General features: G+C 47.0%; 9 non-coding genes across 9 annotated transcripts; all 9 read left to right on the top strand.

Moving 5' to 3' along the window:
- The first annotated feature begins 639 nt into the window (after positions 1 to 639).
- On the top strand, positions 640 to 830 carry LOC142287174 (U2 spliceosomal RNA). Its single transcript, XR_012748179.1, has one exon. It is a non-coding gene; the product is annotated as a U2 spliceosomal RNA (small nuclear RNA).
- Positions 831 to 2,217: 1,387 nt separating this feature from the next.
- Positions 2,218 to 2,408, top strand: LOC142287173 (U2 spliceosomal RNA). The gene has a single exon (XR_012748178.1). It is a non-coding gene; the product is annotated as a U2 spliceosomal RNA (small nuclear RNA).
- A 1,387-nt stretch (positions 2,409 to 3,795) lies between these two features.
- LOC142287172 (U2 spliceosomal RNA) lies at positions 3,796 to 3,986 on the top strand. Its single transcript, XR_012748177.1, has one exon. It is a non-coding gene; the product is annotated as a U2 spliceosomal RNA (small nuclear RNA).
- A 1,387-nt stretch (positions 3,987 to 5,373) lies between these two features.
- LOC142287171 (U2 spliceosomal RNA) lies at positions 5,374 to 5,564 on the top strand. The gene has a single exon (XR_012748176.1). It is a non-coding gene; the product is annotated as a U2 spliceosomal RNA (small nuclear RNA).
- A 1,387-nt stretch (positions 5,565 to 6,951) lies between these two features.
- Positions 6,952 to 7,142, top strand: LOC142287170 (U2 spliceosomal RNA). Its single transcript, XR_012748175.1, has one exon. It is a non-coding gene; the product is annotated as a U2 spliceosomal RNA (small nuclear RNA).
- Positions 7,143 to 9,331: 2,189 nt separating this feature from the next.
- Positions 9,332 to 9,524, top strand: LOC142287132 (U2 spliceosomal RNA). Its single transcript, XR_012748146.1, has one exon. It is a non-coding gene; the product is annotated as a U2 spliceosomal RNA (small nuclear RNA).
- A 1,395-nt stretch (positions 9,525 to 10,919) lies between these two features.
- On the top strand, positions 10,920 to 11,110 carry LOC142287169 (U2 spliceosomal RNA). The gene has a single exon (XR_012748174.1). It is a non-coding gene; the product is annotated as a U2 spliceosomal RNA (small nuclear RNA).
- A 1,387-nt stretch (positions 11,111 to 12,497) lies between these two features.
- LOC142287168 (U2 spliceosomal RNA) lies at positions 12,498 to 12,688 on the top strand. Its single transcript, XR_012748173.1, has one exon. It is a non-coding gene; the product is annotated as a U2 spliceosomal RNA (small nuclear RNA).
- A 1,386-nt stretch (positions 12,689 to 14,074) lies between these two features.
- Positions 14,075 to 14,265, top strand: LOC142287167 (U2 spliceosomal RNA). The gene has a single exon (XR_012748172.1). It is a non-coding gene; the product is annotated as a U2 spliceosomal RNA (small nuclear RNA).
- The last annotated feature ends 24 nt before the right edge of the window (positions 14,266 to 14,289 follow it).

Raw genomic sequence — 14,289 nt, 5'->3', positions numbered from 1 at the left:
TCTGCCTGTTGATGTATTTTCCGTTTGAACTGTGCACAACATGAAGAGACGGAACACTGGCGGCTTGTCACAATGCCCCCCGATGACATCACAATAGCGCTGCTGCCTAGAAAACAAGCTGCGCAGAAGAAGTTGTTCTTTGGGTGGGAGGGTGGGCTAGTGGAAGGAGGGGGCAATCTCTTTTTTTCCCGGGTGGTAGGGGGATGACAGGAGAAGGGAAGCGGGTGGTGAGAAAGGTACAGAGGGCAGGGTTTGGGGGCTGGGAAGGAAAGGGAAAAGATTAGGGTTTGGGGATGATGAAAGGGCTTTCTACGGGTAAGGATGGCAAAGGGTGGCAGTGACGGAAAGTCAGGCAACCTGTCCTGTCCGTCTTTTTGTATCGTGAATTGGAAAGACTGCAAGGGGGAGGGGAGTTGCTTGCGCCCTAAAGGAGGAGTTATTCAGATTCATTGCAGTGGGCGGCGGCTGCAAAACGCACCATTCTTCTTGTTTTGGCTCTGCAAAGCAGCCTTTTCAAGGGTTGGCTTGGGTGACAAAATGTCTTGTGTAGGCGTGGGTTTGTCTCCCTCTCGCTCTCTCTCCCTAAGATGTGTCCGGCATAGGCCAGGGTGCCACTCGAGGCCCAAACCAATTCTGGTTATCGCTTCTCGGCCTTTTGGCTAAGATCAAGTGTAGTATCTGTTCTTATCAGTTTAATATCTGATACGTCCCCTATCTGGGGACCATATATTAAATGGATTTTTAGAACAGGGAGATGGAAAAAGAGCTTGCTCTGTCCACTCCACGCATTGACCTGGTATTGCAGTACCTCCAGGAACGGTGCACCCCTTCTTAACCCAGTTTCCAAAAGCAGAACTCAATTCACCTGATTCATATTAGCCCGATTTAATGAATTGGAAGAAAGCATACGTCTTCATATGCACCTCAATTTGGCCCATTCACTTTTCACACTTCCTCCTTTTGTTTTTTATCTTTCACACTTTTGACTTTCTTTATTCATCCAAATAGCAAACTCATCACCACTCAACCTGACCAACTCGGCTATGTCCCCGTGCTGCAGTTCTCTGTCTTATCTAGATCATTTGCAATTGAATGGAATAGATCCCTTTTGGACAAAGTGGATTCACCTGCTGCTGCAGTGACCACAGGTGTGATAACATCTAGAATTGGCATCTGGTGCGATCTCTCCGCTTCCACTCCAAAGAAAGTTACCTGTTTATTCCTATCATGCATTGGTTTTTGGGGTTTTCTTTGAGTAATGATGATCTCTTTAGTAGTCTGTTGGCGCCCTCTCCTGGAGGAATAGTTTGCTTGCTCTTGGACATTCTAAAAGAGAGGTCATGATAGACATTGAGCTTCTGAGCTCAATTGGGGACAGTCATGGGTGATGAATGTTTGCAACCTACTGCGAAGCCTCATACCGCAATATAAGGAACGTCAAATACTAAGAAAGGGCGGCCTATGAAAGAATTACTACTTTCAATAAGTACACTTAAACGGCTAATTGGGAATAGAAAAACTGTAAAAAGCCCTCTGAGAAAGCCCCCCTCTAACCTTTGATAGTAAGCTTTTCTGTAGTCTGCCTGTTGATGTATTTTCCGTTTGAACTGTGCACAACATGAAGAGACGGAACACTGGCGGCTTGTCACAATGCCCCCCGATGACATCACAATAGCGCTGCTGCCTAGAAAACAAGCTGCGCAGAAGAAGTTGTTCTTTGGGTGGGAGGGTGGGCTAGTGGAAGGAGGGGGCAATCTCTTTTTTTCCCGGGTGGTAGGGGGATGACAGGAGAAGGGAAGCGGGTGGTGAGAAAGGTACAGAGGGCAGGGTTTGGGGGCTGGGAAGGAAAGGGAAAAGATTAGGGTTTGGGGATGATGAAAGGGCTTTCTACGGGTAAGGATGGCAAAGGGTGGCAGTGACGGAAAGTCAGGCAACCTGTCCTGTCCGTCTTTTTGTATCGTGAATTGGAAAGACTGCAAGTGGGAGGGGAGTTGCTTGCGCCCTAAAGGAGGAGTTATTCAGATTCATTGCAGTGGGCGGCGGCTGCAAAACGCACCATTCTTCTTGTTTTGGCTCTGCAAAGCAGCCTTTTCAAGGGTTGGCTTGGGTGACAAAATGTCTTGTGTAGGCGTGGGTTTGTCTCCCTCTCGCTCTCTCTCCCTAAGATGTGTCCGGCATAGGCCAGGGTGCCACTCGAGGCCCAAACCAATTCTGGTTATCGCTTCTCGGCCTTTTGGCTAAGATCAAGTGTAGTATCTGTTCTTATCAGTTTAATATCTGATACGTCCCCTATCTGGGGACCATATATTAAATGGATTTTTAGAACAGGGAGATGGAAAAAGAGCTTGCTCTGTCCACTCCACGCATTGACCTGGTATTGCAGTACCTCCAGGAACGGTGCACCCCTTCTTAACCCAGTTTCCAAAAGCAGAACTCAATTCACCTGATTCATATTAGCCCGATTTAATGAATTGGAAGAAAGCATACGTCTTCATATGCACCTCAATTTGGCCCATTCACTTTTCACACTTCCTCCTTTTGTTTTTTATCTTTCACACTTTTGACTTTCTTTATTCATCCAAATAGCAAACTCATCACCACTCAACCTGACCAACTCGGCTATGTCCCCGTGCTGCAGTTCTCTGTCTTATCTAGATCATTTGCAATTGAATGGAATAGATCCCTTTTGGACAAAGTGGATTCACCTGCTGCTGCAGTGACCACAGGTGTGATAACATCTAGAATTGGCATCTGGTGCGATCTCTCCGCTTCCACTCCAAAGAAAGTTACCTGTTTATTCCTATCATGCATTGGTTTTTGGGGTTTTCTTTGAGTAATGATGATCTCTTTAGTAGTCTGTTGGCGCCCTCTCCTGGAGGAATAGTTTGCTTGCTCTTGGACATTCTAAAAGAGAGGTCATGATAGACATTGAGCTTCTGAGCTCAATTGGGGACAGTCATGGGTGATGAATGTTTGCAACCTACTGCGAAGCCTCATACCGCAATATAAGGAACGTCAAATACTAAGAAAGGGCGGCCTATGAAAGAATTACTACTTTCAATAAGTACACTTAAACGGCTAATTGGGAATAGAAAAACTGTAAAAAGCCCTCTGAGAAAGCCCCCCTCTAACCTTTGATAGTAAGCTTTTCTGTAGTCTGCCTGTTGATGTATTTTCCGTTTGAACTGTGCACAACATGAAGAGACGGAACACTGGCGGCTTGTCACAATGCCCCCCGATGACATCACAATAGCGCTGCTGCCTAGAAAACAAGCTGCGCAGAAGAAGTTGTTCTTTGGGTGGGAGGGTGGGCTAGTGGAAGGAGGGGGCAATCTCTTTTTTTCCCGGGTGGTAGGGGGATGACAGGAGAAGGGAAGCGGGTGGTGAGAAAGGTACAGAGGGCAGGGTTTGGGGGCTGGGAAGGAAAGGGAAAAGATTAGGGTTTGGGGATGATGAAAGGGCTTTCTACGGGTAAGGATGGCAAAGGGTGGCAGTGACGGAAAGTCAGGCAACCTGTCCTGTCCGTCTTTTTGTATCGTGAATTGGAAAGACTGCAAGGGGGAGGGGAGTTGCTTGCGCCCTAAAGGAGGAGTTATTCAGATTCATTGCAGTGGGCGGCGGCTGCAAAACGCACCATTCTTCTTGTTTTGGCTCTGCAAAGCAGCCTTTTCAAGGGTTGGCTTGGGTGACAAAATGTCTTGTGTAGGCGTGGGTTTGTCTCCCTCTCGCTCTCTCTCCCTAAGATGTGTCCGGCATAGGCCAGGGTGCCACTCGAGGCCCAAACCAATTCTGGTTATCGCTTCTCGGCCTTTTGGCTAAGATCAAGTGTAGTATCTGTTCTTATCAGTTTAATATCTGATACGTCCCCTATCTGGGGACCATATATTAAATGGATTTTTAGAACAGGGAGATGGAAAAAGAGCTTGCTCTGTCCACTCCACGCATTGACCTGGTATTGCAGTACCTCCAGGAACGGTGCACCCCTTCTTAACCCAGTTTCCAAAAGCAGAACTCAATTCACCTGATTCATATTAGCCCGATTTAATGAATTGGAAGAAAGCATACGTCTTCATATGCACCTCAATTTGGCCCATTCACTTTTCACACTTCCTCCTTTTGTTTTTTATCTTTCACACTTTTGACTTTCTTTATTCATCCAAATAGCAAACTCATCACCACTCAACCTGACCAACTCGGCTATGTCCCCGTGCTGCAGTTCTCTGTCTTATCTAGATCATTTGCAATTGAATGGAATAGATCCCTTTTGGACAAAGTGGATTCACCTGCTGCTGCAGTGACCACAGGTGTGATAACATCTAGAATTGGCATCTGGTGCGATCTCTCCGCTTCCACTCCAAAGAAAGTTACCTGTTTATTCCTATCATGCATTGGTTTTTGGGGTTTTCTTTGAGTAATGATGATCTCTTTAGTAGTCTGTTGGCGCCCTCTCCTGGAGGAATAGTTTGCTTGCTCTTGGACATTCTAAAAGAGAGGTCATGATAGACATTGAGCTTCTGAGCTCAATTGGGGACAGTCATGGGTGATGAATGTTTGCAACCTACTGCGAAGCCTCATACCGCAATATAAGGAACGTCAAATACTAAGAAAGGGCGGCCTATGAAAGAATTACTACTTTCAATAAGTACACTTAAACGGCTAATTGGGAATAGAAAAACTGTAAAAAGCCCTCTGAGAAAGCCCCCCTCTAACCTTTGATAGTAAGCTTTTCTGTAGTCTGCCTGTTGATGTATTTTCCGTTTGAACTGTGCACAACATGAAGAGACGGAACACTGGCGGCTTGTCACAATGCCCCCCGATGACATCACAATAGCGCTGCTGCCTAGAAAACAAGCTGCGCAGAAGAAGTTGTTCTTTGGGTGGGAGGGTGGGCTAGTGGAAGGAGGGGGCAATCTCTTTTTTTCCCGGGTGGTAGGGGGATGACAGGAGAAGGGAAGCGGGTGGTGAGAAAGGTACAGAGGGCAGGGTTTGGGGGCTGGGAAGGAAAGGGAAAAGATTAGGGTTTGGGGATGATGAAAGGGCTTTCTACGGGTAAGGATGGCAAAGGGTGGCAGTGACGGAAAGTCAGGCAACCTGTCCTGTCCGTCTTTTTGTATCGTGAATTGGAAAGACTGCAAGGGGGAGGGGAGTTGCTTGCGCCCTAAAGGAGGAGTTATTCAGATTCATTGCAGTGGGCGGCGGCTGCAAAACGCACCATTCTTCTTGTTTTGGCTCTGCAAAGCAGCCTTTTCAAGGGTTGGCTTGGGTGACAAAATGTCTTGTGTAGGCGTGGGTTTGTCTCCCTCTCGCTCTCTCTCCCTAAGATGTGTCCGGCATAGGCCAGGGTGCCACTCGAGGCCCAAACCAATTCTGGTTATCGCTTCTCGGCCTTTTGGCTAAGATCAAGTGTAGTATCTGTTCTTATCAGTTTAATATCTGATACGTCCCCTATCTGGGGACCATATATTAAATGGATTTTTAGAACAGGGAGATGGAAAAAGAGCTTGCTCTGTCCACTCCACGCATTGACCTGGTATTGCAGTACCTCCAGGAACGGTGCACCCCTTCTTAACCCAGTTTCCAAAAGCAGAACTCAATTCACCTGATTCATATTAGCCCGATTTAATGAATTGGAAGAAAGCATACGTCTTCATATGCACCTCAATTTGGCCCATTCACTTTTCACACTTCCTCCTTTTGTTTTTTATCTTTCACACTTTTGACTTTCTTTATTCATCCAAATAGCAAACTCATCACCACTCAACCTGACCAACTCGGCTATGTCCCCGTGCTGCAGTTCTCTGTCTTATCTAGATCATTTGCAATTGAATGGAATAGATCCCTTTTGGACAAAGTGGATTCACCTGCTGCTGCAGTGACCACAGGTGTGATAACATCTAGAATTGGCATCTGGTGCGATCTCTCCGCTTCCACTCCAAAGAAAGTTACCTGTTTATTCCTATCATGCATTGGTTTTTGGGGTTTTCTTTGAGTAATGATGATCTCTTTAGTAGTCTGTTGGCGCCCTCTCCTGGAGGAATAGTTTGCTTGCTCTTGGACATTCTAAAAGAGAGGTCATGATAGACATTGAGCTTCTGAGCTCAATTGGGGACAGTCATGGGTGATGAATGTTTGCAACCTACTGCGAAGCCTCATACCGCAATATAAGGAACGTCAAATACTAAGAAAGGGCGGCCTATGAAAGAATTACTACTTTCAATAAGTACACTTAAACGGCTAATTGGGAATAGAAAAACTGTAAAAAGCCCTCTGAGAAAGCCCCCCTCTAACCTTTGATAGTAAGCTTTTCTGTAGTCTGCCTGTTGATGTATTTTCCGTTTGAACTGTGCACAACATGAAGAGACGGAACACTGGCGGCTTGTCACAATGCCCCCCGATGACATCACAATAGCGCTGCTGCCTAGAAAACAAGCTGCGCAGAAGAAGTTGTTCTTTGGGTGGGAGGGTGGGCTAGTGGAAGGAGGGGGCAATCTCTTTTTTTCCCGGGTGGTAGGGGGATGACAGGAGAAGGGAAGCGGGTGGTGAGAAAGGTACAGAGGGCAGGGTTTGGGGGCTGGGAAGGAAAGGGAAAAGATTAGGGTTTGGGGATGATGAAAGGGCTTTCTACGGGTAAGGATGGCAAAGGGTGGCAGTGACGGAAAGTCAGGCAACCTGTCCTGTCCGTCTTTTTGTATCGTGAATTGGAAAGACTGCAAGGGGGAGGGGAGTTGCTTGCGCCCTAAAGGAGGAGTTATTCAGATTCATTGCAGTGGGCGGCGGCTGCAAAACGCACCATTCTTCTTGTTTTGGCTCTGCAAAGCAGCCTTTTCAAGGGTTGGCTTGGGTGACAAAATGTCTTGTGTAGGCGTGGGTTTGTCTCCCTCTCGCTCTCTCTCCCTAAGATGTGTCCGGCATAGGCCAGGGTGCCACTCGAGGCCCAAACCAATTCTGGTTATCGCTTCTCGGCCTTTTGGCTAAGATCAAGTGTAGTATCTGTTCTTATCAGTTTAATATCTGATACGTCCCCTATCTGGGGACCATATATTAAATGGATTTTTAGAACAGGGAGATGGAAAAAGAGCTTGCTCTGTCCACTCCACGCATTGACCTGGTATTGCAGTACCTCCAGGAACGGTGCACCCCTTCTTAACCCAGTTTCCAAAAGCAGAACTCAATTCACCTGATTCATATTAGCCCGATTTAATGAATTGGAAGAAAGCATACGTCTTCATATGCACCTCAATTTGGCCCATTCACTTTTCACACTTCCTCCTTTTGTTTTTTATCTTTCACACTTTTGACTTTCTTTATTCATCCAAATAGCAAACTCATCACCACTCAACCTGACCAACTCGGCTATGTCCCCGTGCTGCAGTTCTCTGTCTTATCTAGATCATTTGCAATTGAATGGAATAGATCCCTTTTGGACAAAGTGGATTCACCTGCTGCTGCAGTGACCACAGGTGTGATAACATCTAGAATTGGCATCTGGTGCGATCTCTCCGCTTCCACTCCAAAGAAAGTTACCTGTTTATTCCTATCATGCATTGGTTTTTGGGGTTTTCTTTGAGTAATGATGATCTCTTTAGTAGTCTGTTGGCGCCCTCTCCTGGAGGAATAGTTTGCTTGCTCTTGGACATTCTAAAAGAGAGGTCATGATAGACATTGAGCTTCTGAGCTCAATTGGGGACAGTCATGGGTGATGAATGTTTGCAACCTACTGCGAAGCCTCATACCGCAATATAAGGAACGTCAAATACTAAGAAAGGGCGGCCTATGAAAGAATTACTACTTTCAATAAGTACACTTAAACGGCTAATTGGGAATAGAAAAACTGTAAAAAGCCCTCTGAGAAAGCCCCCCTCTAACCTTTGATAGTAAGCTTTTCTGTAGTCTGCCTGTTGATGTATTTTCCGTTTGAACTGTGCACAACATGAAGAGACGGAACACTGGCGGCTTGTCACAATGCCCCCCGATGACATCACAATAGCGCTGCTGCCTAGAAAACAAGCTGCGCAGAAGAAGTTGTTCTTTGGGTGGGAGGGTGGGCTAGTGGAAGGAGGGGGCAATCTCTTTTTTTCCCGGGTGGTAGGGGGATGACAGGAGAAGGGAAGCGGGTGGTGAGAAAGGTACAGAGGGCAGGGTTTGGGGGCTGGGAAGGAAAGGGAAAAGATTAGGGTTTGGGGATGATGAAAGGGCTTTCTACGGGTAAGGATGGCAAAGGGTGGCAGTGACGGAAAGTCAGGCAACCTGTCCTGTCCGTCTTTTTGTATCGTGAATTGGAAAGACTGCAAGGGGGAGGGGAGTTGCTTGCGCCCTAAAGGAGGAGTTATTCAGATTCATTGCAGTGGGCGGCGGCTGCAAAACGCACCATTCTTCTTGTTTTGGCTCTGCAAAGCAGCCTTTTCAAGGGTTGGCTTGGGTGACAAAATGTCTTGTGTAGGCGTGGGTTTGTCTCCCTCTCGCTCTCTCTCCCTAAGATGTGTCTGGCATAGGCCAGGGTGCCACTCGAGGCCCAAACCAATTCTGGTTATCGCTTCTCGGCCTTTTGGCTAAGATCAAGTGTAGTGTTGTTCGAAGAGGTGGTTTAAGCTCCAGGCCACCTTAGTACAATGATACAATGCACACTGGAAGGTTGCGCTTGCTAGTACTCTGGGTGGATAGTATATTCATCTAGAGGAAAACATGGCCCTACCAGGATCGAGGCTATTAGACTGAGTAAGGGTGGGGGGCTATGGTACAACGTGCCCCAGGACTGACGACCCTGGAGTGAGTCTGAGCTTGCTGGCTTGGGACCCCGGCAAGCCTTGGGCTCTGTAGCACACCGTACCTTGCCTTTTCATACTTTTTGAGCATATTACCCTATCCCGGCCTTCTGGCTAGGAAGGGAAATTTTTATAATCCCGGTCGGAGGTCTGGTCAGCTTTGGGCTGAGAAACTAACACCCGGTTGGAGGTCCGGGTCAGCTTCGGCTGAGAAACCAACACCCGGTTGGAGGTCTGGGTCAGCTTCGGCTGAGAAACCAACACCCGGTTGGAGGTCCGGTTAGCCTTGGGCTGAGAAACCAACACCGGTTGACGGTCCGGGCAGTTTCGGCTGCGAAACCAACAACTAGTAGCTCTCTACTCCACTTGGGTAAGATGCCTGGGTGGACGCTGGGAGCAACGACAAGGCTCAACCAGGCTTCGGCTTGGGGGAGCACCGAAGATCCCTGACCCTTGCTGTGGCCTTCTGGCTCGGAGGGACGGGGTTGATTTTTGGGGACCCTCTCCTCACGGTGGGGTCCACACGAATCCTAGCCTTTGCACTGTTTTTGGTGTGACTTCGGTCATGCATTTTTTGTGGTGCTTTGGAAAGCTTCATTAAATCAAAAATCTGTTCTTATCAGTTTAATATCTGATACGTCCCCTATCTGGGGACCATATATTAAATGGATTTTTAGAACAGGGAGATGGAAAAAGAGCTTGCTCTGTCCACTCCACGCATTGACCTGGTATTGCAGTACCTCCAGGAACGGTGCACCCCTTCTTAACCCAGTTTCCAAAAGCAGAACTCAATTCACCTGATTCATATTAGCCCGATTTAATGAATTGGAAGAAAGCATACGTCTTCATATGCACCTCAATTTGGCCCATTCACTTTTCACACTTCCTCCTTTTGTTTTTTATCTTTCACACTTTTGACTTTCTTTATTCATCCAAATAGCAAACTCATCACCACTCAACCTGACCAACTCGGCTATGTCCCCGTGCTGCAGTTCTCTGTCTTATCTAGATCATTTGCAATTGAATGGAATAGATCCCTTTTGGACAAAGTGGATTCACCTGCTGCTGCAGTGACCACAGGTGTGATAACATCTAGAATTGGCATCTGGTGCGATCTCTCCGCTTCCACTCCAAAGAAAGTTACCTGTTTATTCCTATCATGCATTGGTTTTTGGGGTTTTCTTTGAGTAATGATGATCTCTTTAGTAGTCTGTTGGCGCCCTCTCCTGGAGGAATAGTTTGCTTGCTCTTGGACATTCTAAAAGAGAGGTCATGATAGACATTGAGCTTCTGAGCTCAATTGGGGACAGTCATGCATGGGTGATGAATGTTTGCAACCTACTGCGAAGCCTCATACCGCAATATAAGGAACGTCAAATACTAAGAAAGGGCGGCCTATGAAAGAATTACTACTTTCAATAAGTACACTTAAACGGCTAATTGGGAATAGAAAAACTGTAAAAAGCCCTCTGAGAAAGCCCCCCTCTAACCTTTGATAGTAAGCTTTTCTGTAGTCTGCCTGTTGATGTATTTTCCGTTTGAACTGTGCACAACATGAAGAGACGGAACACTGGCGGCTTGTCACAATGCCCCCCGATGACATCACAATAGCGCTGCTGCCTAGAAAACAAGCTGCGCAGAAGAAGTTGTTCTTTGGGTGGGAGGGTGGGCTAGTGGAAGGAGGGGGCAATCTCTCTTTTTTTCCCGGGTGGTAGGGGGATGACAGGAGAAGGGAAGCGGGTGGTGAGAAAGGTACAGAGGGCAGGGTTTGGGGGCTGGGAAGGAAAGGGAAAAGATTAGGGTTTGGGATGATGATGAAAGGGCTTTCTACGGGTAAGGATGGCAAAGGGTGGCAGTGACGGAAAGTCAGGCAACCTGTCCTGTCCGTCTTTTTGTATCGTGAATTGGAAAGACTGCAAGGGGGAGGGGAGTTGCTTGCGCCCTAAAGGAGGAGTTATTCAGATTCATTGCAGTGGGCGGCGGCTGCAAAACGCACCATTCTTCTTGTTTTGGCTCTGCAAAGCAGCCTTTTCAAGGGTTGGCTTGGGTGACAAAATGTCTTGTGTAGGCGTGGGTTTGTCTCCCTCTCGCTCTCTCTCCCTAAGATGTGTCCGGCATAGGCCAGGGTGCCACTCGAGGCCCAAACCAATTCTGGTTATCGCTTCTCGGCCTTTTGGCTAAGATCAAGTGTAGTATCTGTTCTTATCAGTTTAATATCTGATACGTCCCCTATCTGGGGACCATATATTAAATGGATTTTTAGAACAGGGAGATGGAAAAAGAGCTTGCTCTGTCCACTCCACGCATTGACCTGGTATTGCAGTACCTCCAGGAACGGTGCACCCCTTCTTAACCCAGTTTCCAAAAGCAGAACTCAATTCACCTGATTCATATTAGCCCGATTTAATGAATTGGAAGAAAGCATACGTCTTCATATGCACCTCAATTTGGCCCATTCACTTTTCACACTTCCTCCTTTTGTTTTTTATCTTTCACACTTTTGACTTTCTTTATTCATCCAAATAGCAAACTCATCACCACTCAACCTGACCAACTCGGCTATGTCCCCGTGCTGCAGTTCTCTGTCTTATCTAGATCATTTGCAATTGAATGGAATAGATCCCTTTTGGACAAAGTGGATTCACCTGCTGCTGCAGTGACCACAGGTGTGATAACATCTAGAATTGGCATCTGGTGCGATCTCTCCGCTTCCACTCCAAAGAAAGTTACCTGTTTATTCCTATCATGCATTGGTTTTTGGGGTTTTCTTTGAGTAATGATGATCTCTTTAGTAGTCTGTTGGCGCCCTCTCCTGGAGGAATAGTTTGCTTGCTCTTGGACATTCTAAAAGAGAGGTCATGATAGACATTGAGCTTCTGAGCTCAATTGGGGACAGTCATGGGTGATGAATGTTTGCAACCTACTGCGAAGCCTCATACCGCAATATAAGGAACGTCAAATACTAAGAAAGGGCGGCCTATGAAAGAATTACTACTTTCAATAAGTACACTTAAACGGCTAATTGGGAATAGAAAAACTGTAAAAAGCCCTCTGAGAAAGCCCCCCTCTAACCTTTGATAGTAAGCTTTTCTGTAGTCTGCCTGTTGATGTATTTTCCGTTTGAACTGTGCACAACATGAAGAGACGGAACACTGGCGGCTTGTCACAATGCCCCCCGATGACATCACAATAGCGCTGCTGCCTAGAAAACAAGCTGCGCAGAAGAAGTTGTTCTTTGGGTGGGAGGGTGGGCTAGTGGAAGGAGGGGGCAATCTCTTTTTTTCCCGGGTGGTAGGGGGATGACAGGAGAAGGGAAGCGGGTGGTGAGAAAGGTACAGAGGGCAGGGTTTGGGGGCTGGGAAGGAAAGGGAAAAGATTAGGGTTTGGGGATGATGAAAGGGCTTTCTACGGGTAAGGATGGCAAAGGGTGGCAGTGACGGAAAGTCAGGCAACCTGTCCTGTCCGTCTTTTTGTATCGTGAATTGGAAAGACTGCAAGGGGGAGGGGAGTTGCTTGCGCCCTAAAGGAGGAGTTATTCAGATTCATTGCAGTGGGCGGCGGCTGCAAAACGCACCATTCTTCTTGTTTTGGCTCTGCAAAGCAGCCTTTTCAAGGGTTGGCTTGGGTGACAAAATGTCTTGTGTAGGCGTGGGTTTGTCTCCCTCTCGCTCTCTCTCCCTAAGATGTGTCCGGCATAGGCCAGGGTGCCACTCGAGGCCCAAACCAATTCTGGTTATCGCTTCTCGGCCTTTTGGCTAAGATCAAGTGTAGTATCTGTTCTTATCAGTTTAATATCTGATACGTCCCCTATCTGGGGACCATATATTAAATGGATTTTTAGAACAGGGAGATGGAAAAAGAGCTTGCTCTGTCCACTCCACGCATTGACCTGGTATTGCAGTACCTCCAGGAACGGTGCACCCCTTCTTAACCCAGTTTCCAAAAGCAGAACTCAATTCACCTGATTCATATTAGCCCGATTTAATGAATTGGAAGAAAGCATACGTCTTCATATGCACCTCAATTTGGCCCATTCACTTTTCACACTTCCTCCTTTTGTTTTTTATCTTTCACACTTTTGACTTTCTTTATTCATCCAAATAGCAAACTCATCACCACTCAACCTGACCAACTCGGCTATGTCCCCGTGCTGCAGTTCTCTGTCTTATCTAGATCATTTGCAATTGAATGGAATAGATCCCTTTTGGACAAAGTGGATTCACCTGCTGCTGCAGTGACCACAGGTGTGATAACATCTAGAATTGGCATCTGGTGCGATCTCTCCGCTTCCACTCCAAAGAAAGTTACCTGTTTATTCCTATCATGCATTGGTTTTTGGGGTTTTCTTTGAGTAATGATGATCTCTTTAGTAGTCTGTTGGCGCCCTCTCCTGGAGGAATAGTTTGCTTGCTCTTGGACATTCTAAAGAGAGGTCATGATAGACATTGAGCTTCTGAGCTCAATTGGGGACAGTCATGGGTGATGAATGTTTGCAACCTACTGCGAAGCCTCATACCGCAATATAAGGAACGTCAAATACTAAGAAAGGGCGGCCTATGAAAGAATTACTACTTTCAATAAGTACACTTAAACGGCTAATTGGGAATAGAAAAACTGTAAAAAGCCCTCTGAGAAAGCCCCCCTCTAACCTTTGATAGTAAGCTTTTCTGTAGTCTGCCTGTTGATGTATTTTCCGTTTGAACTGTGCACAACATGAAGAGACGGAACACTGGCGGCTTGTCACAATGCCCCCCGATGACATCACAATAGCGCTGCTGCCTAGAAAACAAGCTGCGCAGAAGAAGTTGTTCTTTGGGTGGGAGGGTGGGCTAGTGGAAGGAGGGGGCAATCTCTTTTTTTCCCGGGTGGTAGGGGGATGACAGGAGAAGGGAAGCGGGTGGTGAGAAAGGTACAGAGGGCAGGGTTTGGGGGCTGGGAAGGAAAGGGAAAAGATTAGGGTTTGGGGATGATGAAAGGGCTTTCTACGGGTAAGGATGGCAAAGGGTGGCAGTGACGGAAAGTCAGGCAACCTGTCCTGTCCGTCTTTTTGTATCGTGAATTGGAAAGACTGCAAGGGGGAGGGGAGTTGCTTGCGCCCTAAAGGAGGAGTTATTCAGATTCATTGCAGTGGGCGGCGGCTGCAAAACGCACCATTCTTCTTGTTTTGGCTCTGCAAAGCAGCCTTTTCAAGGGTTGGCTTGGGTGACAAAATGTCTTGTGTAGGCGTGGGTTTGTCTCCCTCTCGCTCTCTCTCCCTAAGATGTGTCCGGCATAGGCCAGGGTGCCACTCGAGGCCCAAACCAATTCTGGTTATCGCTTCTCGGCCTTTTGGCTAAGATCAAGTGTAGTATCTGTTCTTATCAGTTTAATATCTGATACGTCCCCTATCTGGGGACCATATATTAAATGGATTTTTAGAACAGGGAGATGGAAAAAGAGCTTGCTCTGTCCACTCCACGCATTGACCTGGTATTGCAGTACCTCCAGGAACGGTGCACCCCTTCTTAACCCAGTTTCCAAAAGCAGA

Source organism: Anomaloglossus baeobatrachus, unplaced genomic scaffold, assembly GCF_048569485.1.
Source record: "Anomaloglossus baeobatrachus isolate aAnoBae1 unplaced genomic scaffold, aAnoBae1.hap1 Scaffold_711, whole genome shotgun sequence".
Classification (NCBI taxonomy): Eukaryota; Metazoa; Chordata; class Amphibia; order Anura; family Aromobatidae; genus Anomaloglossus; species Anomaloglossus baeobatrachus.
The sequence above is the reverse complement of the archived record's forward strand: the minus strand, read 5'-3'. Positions and strand labels throughout refer to the sequence as shown.